At 42.1% G+C, this 12,714-nt stretch overlaps 1 protein-coding gene across 1 annotated transcript in view; it reads right to left on the bottom strand.

The window, feature by feature from the left end:
- Positions 1-12,714, bottom strand: part of LOC141141064 (kinesin-like protein KIF6) — a 550,310-nt gene that overhangs the window by 57,542 nt on the left and 480,054 nt on the right. The gene's annotated exons all lie outside the window — the stretch shown is intronic.

Below are 12,714 nucleotides of genomic sequence, written 5' to 3'. Positions count from 1 at the left end.
TAGATCTGCCGACCTGTGACCTTCTTCCTGTTCTTTATATTTAAAAAAATATATATTATTACTATTATTGATAATTTATTATTGATAAATAATAATAATAATATTCATAATAATAATAATATATAATATTATTAATTTTGTATTAAATAATAATAATAACGATAGTATTATTGCTAATAATGTATTATTATTCATTTTGTTATTATTATTAATGTTATTGTTTATTATACAGGGTTATATAGTGCCAACAGTTTGCAAGCGCTTGATTTGCCAACCTTTGACTTTGCTCCTGTTCTTTACATTTAAAAAAATGATTATGATTATTAATATTGTTGATACATTATTATTAATAATAAAAATGTGTCAATAATAATAATAATAAAAATGTATCAATGATAATAATAATAATTTTTCACTAATAATACGTTATTATTGATAATAATTTACTAATATTATTTTTATTATTATAATTATTGTTAATTTTATTGTTTATTATACAGGATTATATAGCGCCAACAGTTTGCACAGCGCTTGATCTGCCAACCTGTGACTTTGTTCCTGTTCTTTACATTAAAAAAAGATAATGATTATTATTGATAAATTATTATTAATAATAAAAATGTATCAATAATAATAATAATAATAATAATAATAATAATAATAATAATATTTTTCACTAATAATATGTTATTATTGCTAATAATATACTAATATTATTTTTATTATTATTATTGTTAATTTTGTTGTTTATTATACTGGTTATATGGCGCCAACAATTTGCATAGTGCTTGATTTCCTAGACCTGCCAACCTGTGAACTTGTTACTGCTCTTTATATTTAAAAAAATGATTATCATTACTATTATTGATAAATTATTATTAATAAATAATAATAATAATAATAATAATAATAATAATAATAATAATAATAATTAATTAATTATGTATTAAATAATAATACTAAAGATAGTATTATTGCTAATAATGTATTATTATTATTTTATTATTAATATTATTGTTCATGTTATTGTTTATTATACAGGGTTATATAGCGCCAACAGTTTGCACAACGCTTGAGCTGCCAAACTCTGACTTTGTTCCTGTTCTTTACGTTAAAAAAAATTATTATTATTGATACATTATTATTAATAATAAAAATGTATCAATAATAATAAAAATGTATCAATAATAATAATAATAATAATAATAATAATATGTATGGGTATTTAAAAATTAAATAATAAACATACATACTCACCTCTATGCCGCTGTCCCATGTCAGCTCTATTACCAAGAACTGAGCGATCACATGACCACTGATTACTGAGGTCTCGGCTGCTCAGTCACTGTGCATTCTAGCACACTATGATATAATACTGTGGGGGGGGGGGGGGCATATTAAAAAAATATAATAATAATAAAAAAAAAGTCAGTAGACTTTACTAGTGCTTCAATGCTGATTGAGAGAGTTTAGTTCCACTCAGTGTTAGTTTTAACATCAAATTTCGATTTAGTTTTAGTTATAGTCTTTTCGGCTAAAATGCCATTTTAGTTTTAGTCCTATTTTAGTCATCTGAATTGTTTAGTTTTAGTTGTATTCTAGTCGACTAAAACCTCCAGTACATTTTTAGTTGACTAAAATCGAATGGGTTTAGTTAAATTGTAACGCATCATTTATCCCACTTCCGGACCGCCCACTGCAGCTTTACGTCGGGGGACTTTGATGCTAAATACCTTTGTTATGGTAGCAGATAGCCGCCATAACCCCGGTGTTTTCTTCAATGGCGGGCGGTCCACTTTAAGATAAAAGTGGTCTCTGCGGCGGATTCGCCGCAAGATCACTTTTATCGGCGGTGGGAGAGGTGCCCACCCCCCACCCCCCTCCCGCCATGTCTCAGTCGTCTGCCGCTTAACCGGATCCATTGGTAGCGCAGGGGAGACGATCCAATCCTCACCCCTGATGGGCAGGAAGTCAAGTGAGGGAATAATGGCCCTGACTCGACGCGACTCAAACATCATTTCCGCCCAGCGGCCTTAAAGGGACAATTTTTTTTGCATTTAAATATGAGATGTGAGATCTTTTTGACCCCCAGATCTCACATTAAAGAGGTCCTGTCATGCTTTTTTTCTATTACAAGAGATGTTTACATTCCTTGTATTAGGAATAAAAGTGATCCAATTTTTTTTTTGTTTAAGGGACTGTGTAAAAATAAAAAATTGAAAGTAAGATAAATAAGAAAATGTATTCCTATCTGCCCCCCCCCCTCAGCCCAGGGCCCTCACTGCACCCCCCTGTCCAGGGCCTCCTCTGCACCCCCCCAGCCAGGGCCTCCTCTGCCCCCCTCCCCCTCAGCCCATGGCCCCAGCTGCACCCCCCCCTTAGCCCAGGGCCCTTACTGCACCCCCCCCAGCCAAGGGCCTCCTCTGCCCCCCCCCCTCAGTCCAGGGCCTTCTCTGCCCCCCCCCTCAGTCCAGGACATTCTCTGCACCCCCCTCAGCCCAGGGCCCCCACTTCAGCCCCCTGTCAAGGGCCCCCTCTGCCCCCCCCAGCTCAGGCCTCCTCTGCCCCCACCTCAGTCCAGGGCCTTCTCTTAGAGTTACCACCTGTCTGGGATTCACCCGAACAGTCCGGGTTTTGAATCATGTGTCCAGGTTTCAGTCCACCTGAAACCCGGACACATTATTCAGACAGGAATGTGGCTCAGAACAGGGGCTGGACAGGAGGGGGAGGGGGCACTATGTGCGCCACATTACTATTCTCTTTGGAGTGCCCAAAGGCATCCCAGGTCTGTTACAATCCTATAATGTATACTAAAAAAAAAAAAAAAAATTACTTTGCGACGCTAAAGTGTTCGGGTTTGGCTTGAAGAAAAAGTGGCAACCCTACCTTCTCTGCACCCCCCCTCCTCAGCCCAGGCCCCCCACTGCCCCCCCCCTCAGTCCAGGACATTCTCTGCACCCCCCCTCCTCAGCCCAGGCCCCCCACTGCCCCCCCCCCCTCAGTCCAGGACATTCTCTGCACCCCCCCTCCTCAGCCCAGGCCCCCCACTGCCCCCCCCTCAGTCCAGGACATTCTCTGCACCCCCCCTCCTCAGCCCAGGCCCCCCACTGCCCCCCCCCTCAGTCCAGGACATTCTCTGCACCCCCCCTCCTCAGCCCAGGCCCCCCACTGCCCCCCCCCCCTCAGTCCAGGACATTCTCTGCACCCCCCCTCCTCAGCCCAGGCCCCCCACTGCCCCCCCCTCAGTCCAGGACATTCTCTGCACCCCCCCTCCTCAGCCCAGGCCCCCCACTGCCCCCCCCCCCTCAGTCCAGGACATTCTCTGCACCCCCCCTCCTCAGCCCAGGCCCCCCACTGCCCCCCCTCAGTCCAGGACATTCTCTGCACCCCCCCTCCTCAGCCCAGGCCCCCACTGCCCCCCCCCCTCAGTCCAGGACATTCTCTGCACCCCCCCCCTCAGCCCAGGCCCCCCACTGCCCCCCCCCCTCAGTCCAGGACATTCTCTGCACCCCCCCTCAGTCCAGGACATTCTCTGCACCCCCCCTCCTCAGCCCAGGCCCCCCACTGCCCCCCCCCTCAGTCCAGGACATTCTCTGCACCCCCCCTCCTCAGCCCAGGCCCCCCACTGCCCCCCCCCCCCTCAGTCCAGGACATTCTCTGCACCCCCCCTCCTCAGCCCAGGCCCCCCACTGCCCCCCCCCCTCAGTCCAGGACATTCTCTGCACCCCCCCTCCTCAGCCCAGGCCCCCCACTGCCCCCCCCCTCAGTCCAGAACATTCTCTGCACCCCCCCTCCTCAGCTCAGGCCCCCCACTGCCCCCCCCTCAGTCCAGGACATTCTCTGCACCCCCCCTCCTCAGCCCAGGCCCCCCACTGCCCCCCCCCCTCAGTCCAGGACATTCTCTGCACCCCCCCCTCAGCCCAGGCCCCCCACTGCCCCCCCCCTCAGTCCAGGACATTCTCTGCACCCCCCCTCAGTCCAGGACATTCTCTGCACCCCCCCTCCTCAGCCCAGGCCCCCCACTGCCCCCCCCCCCTCAGTCCAGGACATTCTCTGCACCCCCCCTCCTCAGCCCAGGCCCCCCACTGCCCCCCCCTCAGTCCAGGACATTCTCTGCACCCCCCCTCCTCAGCTCAGGCCCCCCACTGCCCCCCCCTCAGTCCAGGACATTCTCTGCACCCCCCCCCTCAGCCCAGGGCCCCCCACTGCCCCCCCCCTCAGTCCAGGACATTCTCTGCACCCCCCCCCCCAGTCCCCCTAATCCTTCGCCATACCAACCCCAACTTTCTAGTCCAGGGCCTTCCGCCTACAAACCCCTCTCCTTGTCCTGATAAATGGCTTCCATTTCCAGGAAGTCTCTCCCATGCTGAATTGTCGCTCTGGAATGCCTTTCTATAGTGCTGGCGGGTGGGAGGAGCCGAGTGATACATCACTAGTGCGCGCCTGTGCGCTCTCCCTCCTATGTGATACTCCGGTATTTGGCAAACTACGCAGCGGGTGCTGCCCGTCCATTACACCTGATCGGGCGGAGGAGACACCCTTAGAGCAGCACTTCCCAGTGCAGGTGGGGGGCAGAACCCCCCGGCGGCCCCCCCCTAGATGCGCCCCCCCCCCCCCCCAAGTTTTGGCCCTGAATCTAATAATCTATTATTTCCGGTATTAAGGTTTGAACACGCACTACAGACACAGATTTAGCCGTTGTGATATTGGACATCTTTATCAATAAAACCGAGTTCCATAAACAAACAAAATTATTGCTTTTTGACAAACAGAAATACAACCTGAAAATATATAAAAAAAACAAAAAATACCTGTAAACTCTGTTGGCTGTGATGCCATTACATATATTACCAACATTAAATATCAAGAAAAAAAAATAAGAAAAGCCTTTTTCTTATTTTTTCTTTTTTTTTTCTTTTAGCTACTTTGTAGATACCCCCAACATATTCTTATGTGGTAGTGCAGTGTTCATTTTCATGTGAAATTTCAATTTAGTTTTAACCCCTTTGCCAACCAGCGCACGACGATATACACAATGGCACTGCCGGGCAAATTGGCGTACAGGCACGTCCCCTTTAAGATGCGGCATTGTGGGCGCGCGCGCCCGCCGCGTGCTCCGTGGGTGCCTGCGATCGTGTCACGGAGTGGAAGAACGGGGAGATGTAAACAAAGCATTTCCCTGTTCTGCCTAGTGACATGACAGAGATCACCGCTGCCTGTCATCGGGAGCAGTGATCGCTCTCATGTGAGTGGTAGCCCCTCCCCCCCACAGTTAGAATCACTCCCTAGGACACACTTAACCCCTTGATCGCCCCCTAGTGTTTAACCCCTTCCCTGCCAGTGTCATTTACACAGTAATCAGTGCATCTTTATAGCACTGATCGCTGTATAAATGGTCCCAAAATAGTGTCAAAAGTGTCCGATCTTTCCGTCATAATATCGCAGTCAAGGATAAAAATCGCAGATCGCCGCCATTACTAGTAAAAAAAAAAAAATTAATAATAAAAATGCCATAAAATTATCCTCTATTTTGTAGACACTATAACTTTGCGAAAACCAATCAATATACGCTTATTGCGTTTTTTTTTTTACCAAAAAAAGTAGAAGAATACATATTGGCCTAAACTGAGGAAAAAAAATCGTTTTTTTTATATATTTTTGGGGGGATATTTATTATAGCAAAAAGTAAAAAATATTGTGTTTTTTTTTTCAAAATTGTCGCTGTTCTTTTGTTTATGGCGCAAAAAATAAAAACCGCAGAGGTGATCAAATACCACCAAAAGAAATCTCTATTTGTGGGGAAAAAAGGACATCAATTTTGTTTTGGTGCAACGTCGCAACGACCGCGCAGTTGTCAGTTAAAGCGACGCAGTGCCGAATGGCAGAAAAGTGCTCTGGTCAGGAAGGTGGTTAAATATCAAGAAAAAAAAAAAGAAGAAAAGTCTTTTTCTTATTTTTTCTTTATTTTTTCATTTAGCTACTTTGTAGATGCCCCCCAACATATTATTATGTGGTAGTGCAGTGTTCATTTCGATGTCAAATTTCAATTTAGTTTCAATCATAGTCTTTTGACTAAAATGCCATTTTAGTTTTAGTCATATTTTATTCGACAAAATAATTTTAGTCAATTAAATTAAAGGGGTTGTAAACGCTTGTGTGCATCCTATGCATTAAGGTGAAAAAACACCTGGCAGTGACCGGCCCCCCAGCCCCCCCCCCCCCATTTTTACTTACCTGAGCCCTGGAATTTCCCACGGCGAGGACGCGCCCTTCCTCTGCCCAGGCTTCTCGGCTCTTGATTGGATAGATTGATAGCAGCGCAAAGCCATTGGCTCCCGCTGCTGTCAATCAAATCCAATGATGCGGGCGCCGGGGGGGCGGGGCCGAGTCATACATTCAGCGGCTATGGACGCAAATGCTGGACTCGGGAGCGCGCCCGCAAAGTAACCCCCCGGGAGAGCGCTTCTCCTAGGGAGTTATCTGATGCGGGGCGGAGCCGTGAGAGCCGCCGGGGGACCCCAGAAGTCGGTGTTCGGGGGACACTCTGTGCAAAACAAGCTGCACAGTGGAGGTAAGTTTGATATGTTTGTTATTTAAAAAAAAATAAAATAATTGAAGCTTTACAATCACTTTAACACTGGTTCAGCTTTAAACAAGCTGTAGTGGCTCTATATCACCACTAGATGTCAGCATACATCAAGACAATAGTAACCTGACACATTTCAATGCAATAACAGAAAAATACATGTAAGTGGGACAGAACAGTCATTATAAAAGTCTGTTTATGTCGCTCCCATTCATATTTAAATCCCATAGGATGGAGTTGCTGTCAATCAACACCTTGTGGGAGGAGCAGCAGAGTGGTTTAGTATACAGATTTAATTTTTTTTATTTTTTTGGTGGGGGGTGCAGCCCGTGAGGGATCCCCTAGTGATGCCACCGAATATGGTCATGTAAACATTTTGGTCAATTGGGGTCACCTGGGAGAACCCGCCCCTCTGTTTTCATTTTGCAGTGTAGATCGGGAGATATCATTCGCTGCAGGTGAGTCAGGGGAGCGAACCATAGACGTGTGCGGTTTGTTTCGGCCCTGGATCGAGATTCGGACCAATGTTTTGTTATTCGCAAAGTCGGATGTATCCAAATTTCCCGAATTACAATAGTAATAGTAACGAACTTAAACGAAATCCGAAATAACGAAATGAAAATTTCGGATGAAATTCGAATTCGAATCAAATTAAAATTTCAGAAGAGAATAAAATAGAATAGAAAATAAAGGAATAGAATAGAAAAGAATAGAGTCGAATAGAAAATAATAGAATGGAAAATAAAAGAATATAATACAATAGAGTAAAACAGAACAGAATACATAATAAAAGAATAGAAGAAAAAATAGAAAATAAAGGTATAGAATAGAGAGTAATCAAATGGAAAATAAAAGAATCGAATTCAAATAGTTTTCTAATCAAATTCGAATTTCAGAAGAGAATAAAAAATGAATAGAAAATAAAGGAATAGAATAGAAAATAATAGAATGGAAAATAAAAGAATATAATACAATAGAGTAAAATAGAACAGAATACATAATAAAAGAATAGAAGAAAAAATAGAAAATAAAGGTATAGGATAGAGAGTAATAAAATGGAAAATAAAAGAATCGAATTCAAATAGTTTTCTAATCAAATTCGAATTTCTGAGGAGAATAAAAAAGAATAGAAAATAAAGGAATAGAATAGAAAATAATAGAATGGAAAATAAAAGAATATAATATAATAGACTAAAACAGAACAGAATACAAAATAAAAGAATAGGAAAAAATATAGAAAATAAAGGTATAGAATAGAAAATAAAAGAATAGAATAGAAAATAAAAGAACAGAGTAAAACAGAACAAAATAGAATAGAAAATAAAAGAACAGAATAAAATAGAATAGAGAATAAAAGAACAGAATAAAATAGAATTGAAAATAAAAGAATAGAATAGGATAAAAAAGAATAGAATAAAATAGAAAGAATATAACCATCTCCTGAAATTCAAATTTCAAATAGAATGAATTTGTATAAAATAGAACAGAAAAGAATAGAATAGAAAATAAAAGAAGAGAATACAATAGAATTGAAAATAAAAGAATAGAATAGGATAAAACAAAATAGAATAGAATAAAATATAAAAAATATAACCATCTTCTGAAAAACAAATGTCAAATTGAATAAATTTGAATTCAAACAGAAAAGAATAGAATAGAAAAAAAAAAACAAAAGAATAGATTAGAATAAAACAGAAAGGATATAAACTTCTTCCGAAATTCGAATTTCAAACAGAATAAATTTGAAATCGAATAGAATAGAAAAGAATAGATTAGAATAGAAAAGAAAGGAAAGGAATATAAAAAATAGAATAGAATAGAAAGAATATAACTTCTGGAATTCGAATTTCGATTAGAATAAATTTGAATAGAATAGAAAAGAATAAAATAGACTAAAAAAACAATAGATTAAAATGGAATAGAAGGAATACAACCATATTCCAAAATTCGAATTTACAATAGAATAAAATTGATTTAGAATGTAATTCGAACCGATTCAAATTTTCTGAATTTGGTTGGGAATTTATGTAAATAACAAATAGAAACAAAACAATACAATTTTTTTTCTTCTGCACGTGTCTAGCGGACCATGTGTGTGTGTGTGTGAGACGCTGCCTGTGACCGGGTTTAGGGCGTGCCCATGCACACACACCCCCCCCCCTCCCCCCATGACACCTTCTGTAATTGTACACATGTACACAGCGGGAGTGTGTCAGCAGATCCCGGCCAATGATTCACAGCCGGGACCTGCTGTGTCCAATCACAGCGCAGAGCCCTGTGTTGACAGAGGGAACAATCTCTCTGTTTCTTTTCCCTGCAAAGGGAGAAGAAACAAAGTGATCATTCGTTAAAAAATCAGCACTTGTTACACATTGTTATGTACATATTTAACCCCTTGATTACTCGAGATGTTAACCCCTTCCCAGCCAGTGTCATTAGTACAGTGACAGTGCATAGTATTATCACTGATCACTCTATTAGGATGTCAGTGGCAGTTAGTCAGTCCCCCCCCCCCTCAGTGTCAGTTAGTGTCAGATTTCCCGCTGCAGCAGTCCCACTATAAGTCGCTGATTGCCGCCATTATTAGTATAACAAAAAAAATTAAAAAGTATGTTTAACGACTTTTCACTTTTTTTGTGTGAATGAGTGGGGGCTCTATGTGACCTCACCACCCCTTTGGTTACATTCCGCTTTCAGTCGAGATCTCTCAGGCCAGTCAGGCGTGAGTCCTGGTTGTTAGGATGCCGACTTCCTAACAAGAAGTCAGAGTGTCAGATATTAATAAATGTATCACTTTCCGCGGCCACCGGAGATTCGACAATCATCAACTTATTTTGGATGTTTGCCAAACCTCTAAACAAGCAACATTCGTTCAGTTCATCCCTACTGCCCAAATATTGCAATCGGCATGGGCAAGTTATCAAGATAACGTACTCTGGGGATCAGTTTACCACGTTTTTTTTTGTGTGATTGCTATTTAGTCTGAGCATGTCTAAGCAGTGTGTTGTGCACAGCACACAACGTATATATTTAACCCCTTGAAGTCTTTAGGTGTACCTCATAAACCCTGGGCAATGTCCACCATACCCCGTAAAATCAGCAGTCAAGAAAAAAGGCATTTTTTCGGACATTAGGAAAATAAAAGTATGTTGCAGATGATAATTCTGCCGGTCAAAGCCAGCCTAGTAGCAGATAAAAAAATATTTTGCTGATTTAAGCACCTGAAAAAAAATCATTTTTTTACTGGAATGAAGGGTGATATGTTTAGCTATCCTACCATAGAACATTATTTCCCTATAAGCTGACCTTGTCAGATGCATTACCAAATATGACCACTAGATGGCAGTATAGCACCACTAGCGGAAGACTTTTGCTTGCCTTGAGTTACTTGAGTTTTAGCCCAATTTTTTTTATTACTTTTCATGTAATATTTTATTGTAATTATTTGTATTCATTTTCTTACATTGCTCCATCACATTCCACAACACAGTACAAAATAACTGATATAGAAACTGACATTCCAAAGATTAGGACATGGAAGTTGTTTAGCAACACATAACAATAACATGAAACAATAGCCGAGGCGTCTCCCATAACGATTCAAGGGATTTATTGTTTGTGTGTGGAAAGTATATCTATATATATATCCTGGAGCATGCAACCCCACAGTTTTCTGTTACTAAAAATGGTCAATTTCCTTAAAGGGAATGTGTAATGGTTTTATACATATTTTCTTGCCCTATTTATAGTTGTCAGGACATCAGTAAGAGCTAGGATGCTGGGAAAAAGACAATTACAGCTGTGCTGTATTATTAGCTGACCTATACTGCTCTGGGAATCCTTTGCCTTTTTGTAAAACAAAGATAATTTAGGTCACCGGTCTCTAGTGAATGGATAGGCTGCAATCTAAGTGATGTCACTGGTCTCTAGTGAATGGATAGGCTGCATTCTAAGTGATGTCACCGGTCTCTAGTGAATGAATAGGCTGCATTCTAAGTGATGTCACCGGTCTCTAGTGAATGGATAGGCTGCATTCTTAGTGATGTCACCGGTCTCTAGTGAATGGATAGGCTGCATTCTTAGTGATGTCACCGGTCTCTAGTGAATGGATAGGCTGCATTCTCAGTGATGTCACCGGTCTCTAGTGAATGGATAGGCTGCATTCCAGTGATGTCACCGGTCTCTAGTGAATGGATAGGCTGCATTCTCAGTGATGTCACCGGTCTCTAGTGAATGGATAGGCTGCATTCTCAGTGATGTCACCGGTCTCTAGTGAATGGATAGGCTGCATTCTAAGGGATGTCACCGGTCTCTAGTGAATGGATAGGCTGCATTCTCAGTGATGTCACCGGTCTCTAGTGATTGGATAGGCTGCATTCTCAGTGATGTCACCGGTCTCTAGTGAATGGATAGGCTGCATTCCCAGTGATGTCATTGCTCTCTAGTGAATGGATAGGCTACATTCTCAGTGATGTCACCGGTCTCTAGCGAATGGATAGGCTGCATTCTCAGTGATGTCACCGGTCTCTAGCGAATGGATAGGCTGCATTCTCAGTGATGTCACCGGTCTCTAGTGATTGGATAGGCGGCATTCTAAGTGATGTCACCGGTCTCTAGTGAATGGATAGGCTGCATTCTCAGTGATGTCACCGGTCTCTAGTGATTGGATAGGCTGCATTCTCAGTGATGTCACCGGTCTCTAGTGAATGGATAGGCTGCATTCCCAGTGATGTCATTGCTCTCTAGTGAATGGATAAGCTACATTCTCAGTGATGTCACTGGTCTCTAGTGAATGGATAGGCTGCTTTCTCAGTGATGTCACCGGTCTCTAGTGAATGGATAGGCTGCATTCTCAGTGATGTCATCGCTCTCTAGTGATTGGATAGGCTGCATTCTCAGTGATGTCACCGGTCTCTAGTGAATGGATAGGCTGCATTCTCAGTGATGTCACCGGTCTCTAGTGAATGAATAGGCTGCATTCTCAGTGATGTCATTGGTCTCTAATGAATGGATAGGCTGCATTCTCAGTGATGTCACCTGTCTCTAATGAATGGATAGGCTGCATTCTCAGTGATGTAACTGGTATCTAGTGAATGGATAGGCTGCATTCTCAGTGATGTCACCAGTCTCTAGTGAATGGATAGGCTGAATTCCCAGTGATGTCATTGCTCTCTAGTGAATGGATAGGCTACATTCTCAGTGATGTCACCGGTCTCTAGTGAATTGATAGGCTGCATTCTCAGTGATGTCACCGGTCTCTAGTGAATGGATAGGCTGCATTCTAGTGATGTCACCGGTCTCTAGTGAATGGATAGGCTGCATTCTAGTGATGTCACCGGTCTCTAGTAAACAGATTATTTTACTCTTTACTTCTTTCAGGTGTGTTGAGTGTTCTAGGCATTGCCAGTCAGTATTATATTTTAGGAATCAAACCAACGCCCATGGCGTATAACAGACCCCATGTCCCGGCATCCAGCGTCGCTTGCAGTAAATTAGTTTTGAAAACCATTACATTCTTCACTTTTCAAGGCTTTGAGAACATTTTGTGATACATTCCTCCAAAACTAACATTACAGAAGATGCTTATCTTGGGGTTTCTCTTGACTGACCTCTTGCTGGGTTTGTTCTGTATTCCTTCATTCAGCGCTCTTTCTCTCGTCGGAGCTTTGTGACCGCAGCGCAGTGCAGATTGTCAGAACGAAGATAGAGTTATAGAGGATTATTTTCCAGAGGAAAAACACAGATTGGCTTTATGTCTCAACTTGGAAAGACATTCTGCAATGTTTCTGCTCTCCCAAAGTCTTGCACAACCTTTAATGTCCAATCCAATTTTACAGAAAAAACATTTCTGTTCATTGACGGTGAAATTGTGAGAGCATTAAACACCATAAGGGCCTGTGCTGATGGGCATGGGTTGACTGAATTTGGTTTGTGCCACAAATGTGTCACTCGCCATACAAGTTCATGGGAATCCAAAAGCAACTCAAATGTAGATCAGAAGCAAGTCAACAGCAGGTCAAATACAGGGTTTTGGATGGCTTTGTCTACTGGTATTAGTATTCTGAATGTTATTCGTTGGGTGATCAGAAGCCAGTGGCAGGATTAATAAAATGTAGTGGAGAACGCCA

The sequence above is a fragment of the Aquarana catesbeiana genome, linkage group LG04, assembly GCF_042186555.1.
Source record: "Aquarana catesbeiana isolate 2022-GZ linkage group LG04, ASM4218655v1, whole genome shotgun sequence".
Classification (NCBI taxonomy): Eukaryota; Metazoa; Chordata; class Amphibia; order Anura; family Ranidae; genus Aquarana; species Aquarana catesbeiana.
Note: the sequence above shows the minus strand (reverse complement) of the source record. Positions and strands in the feature narration are given on the sequence as shown.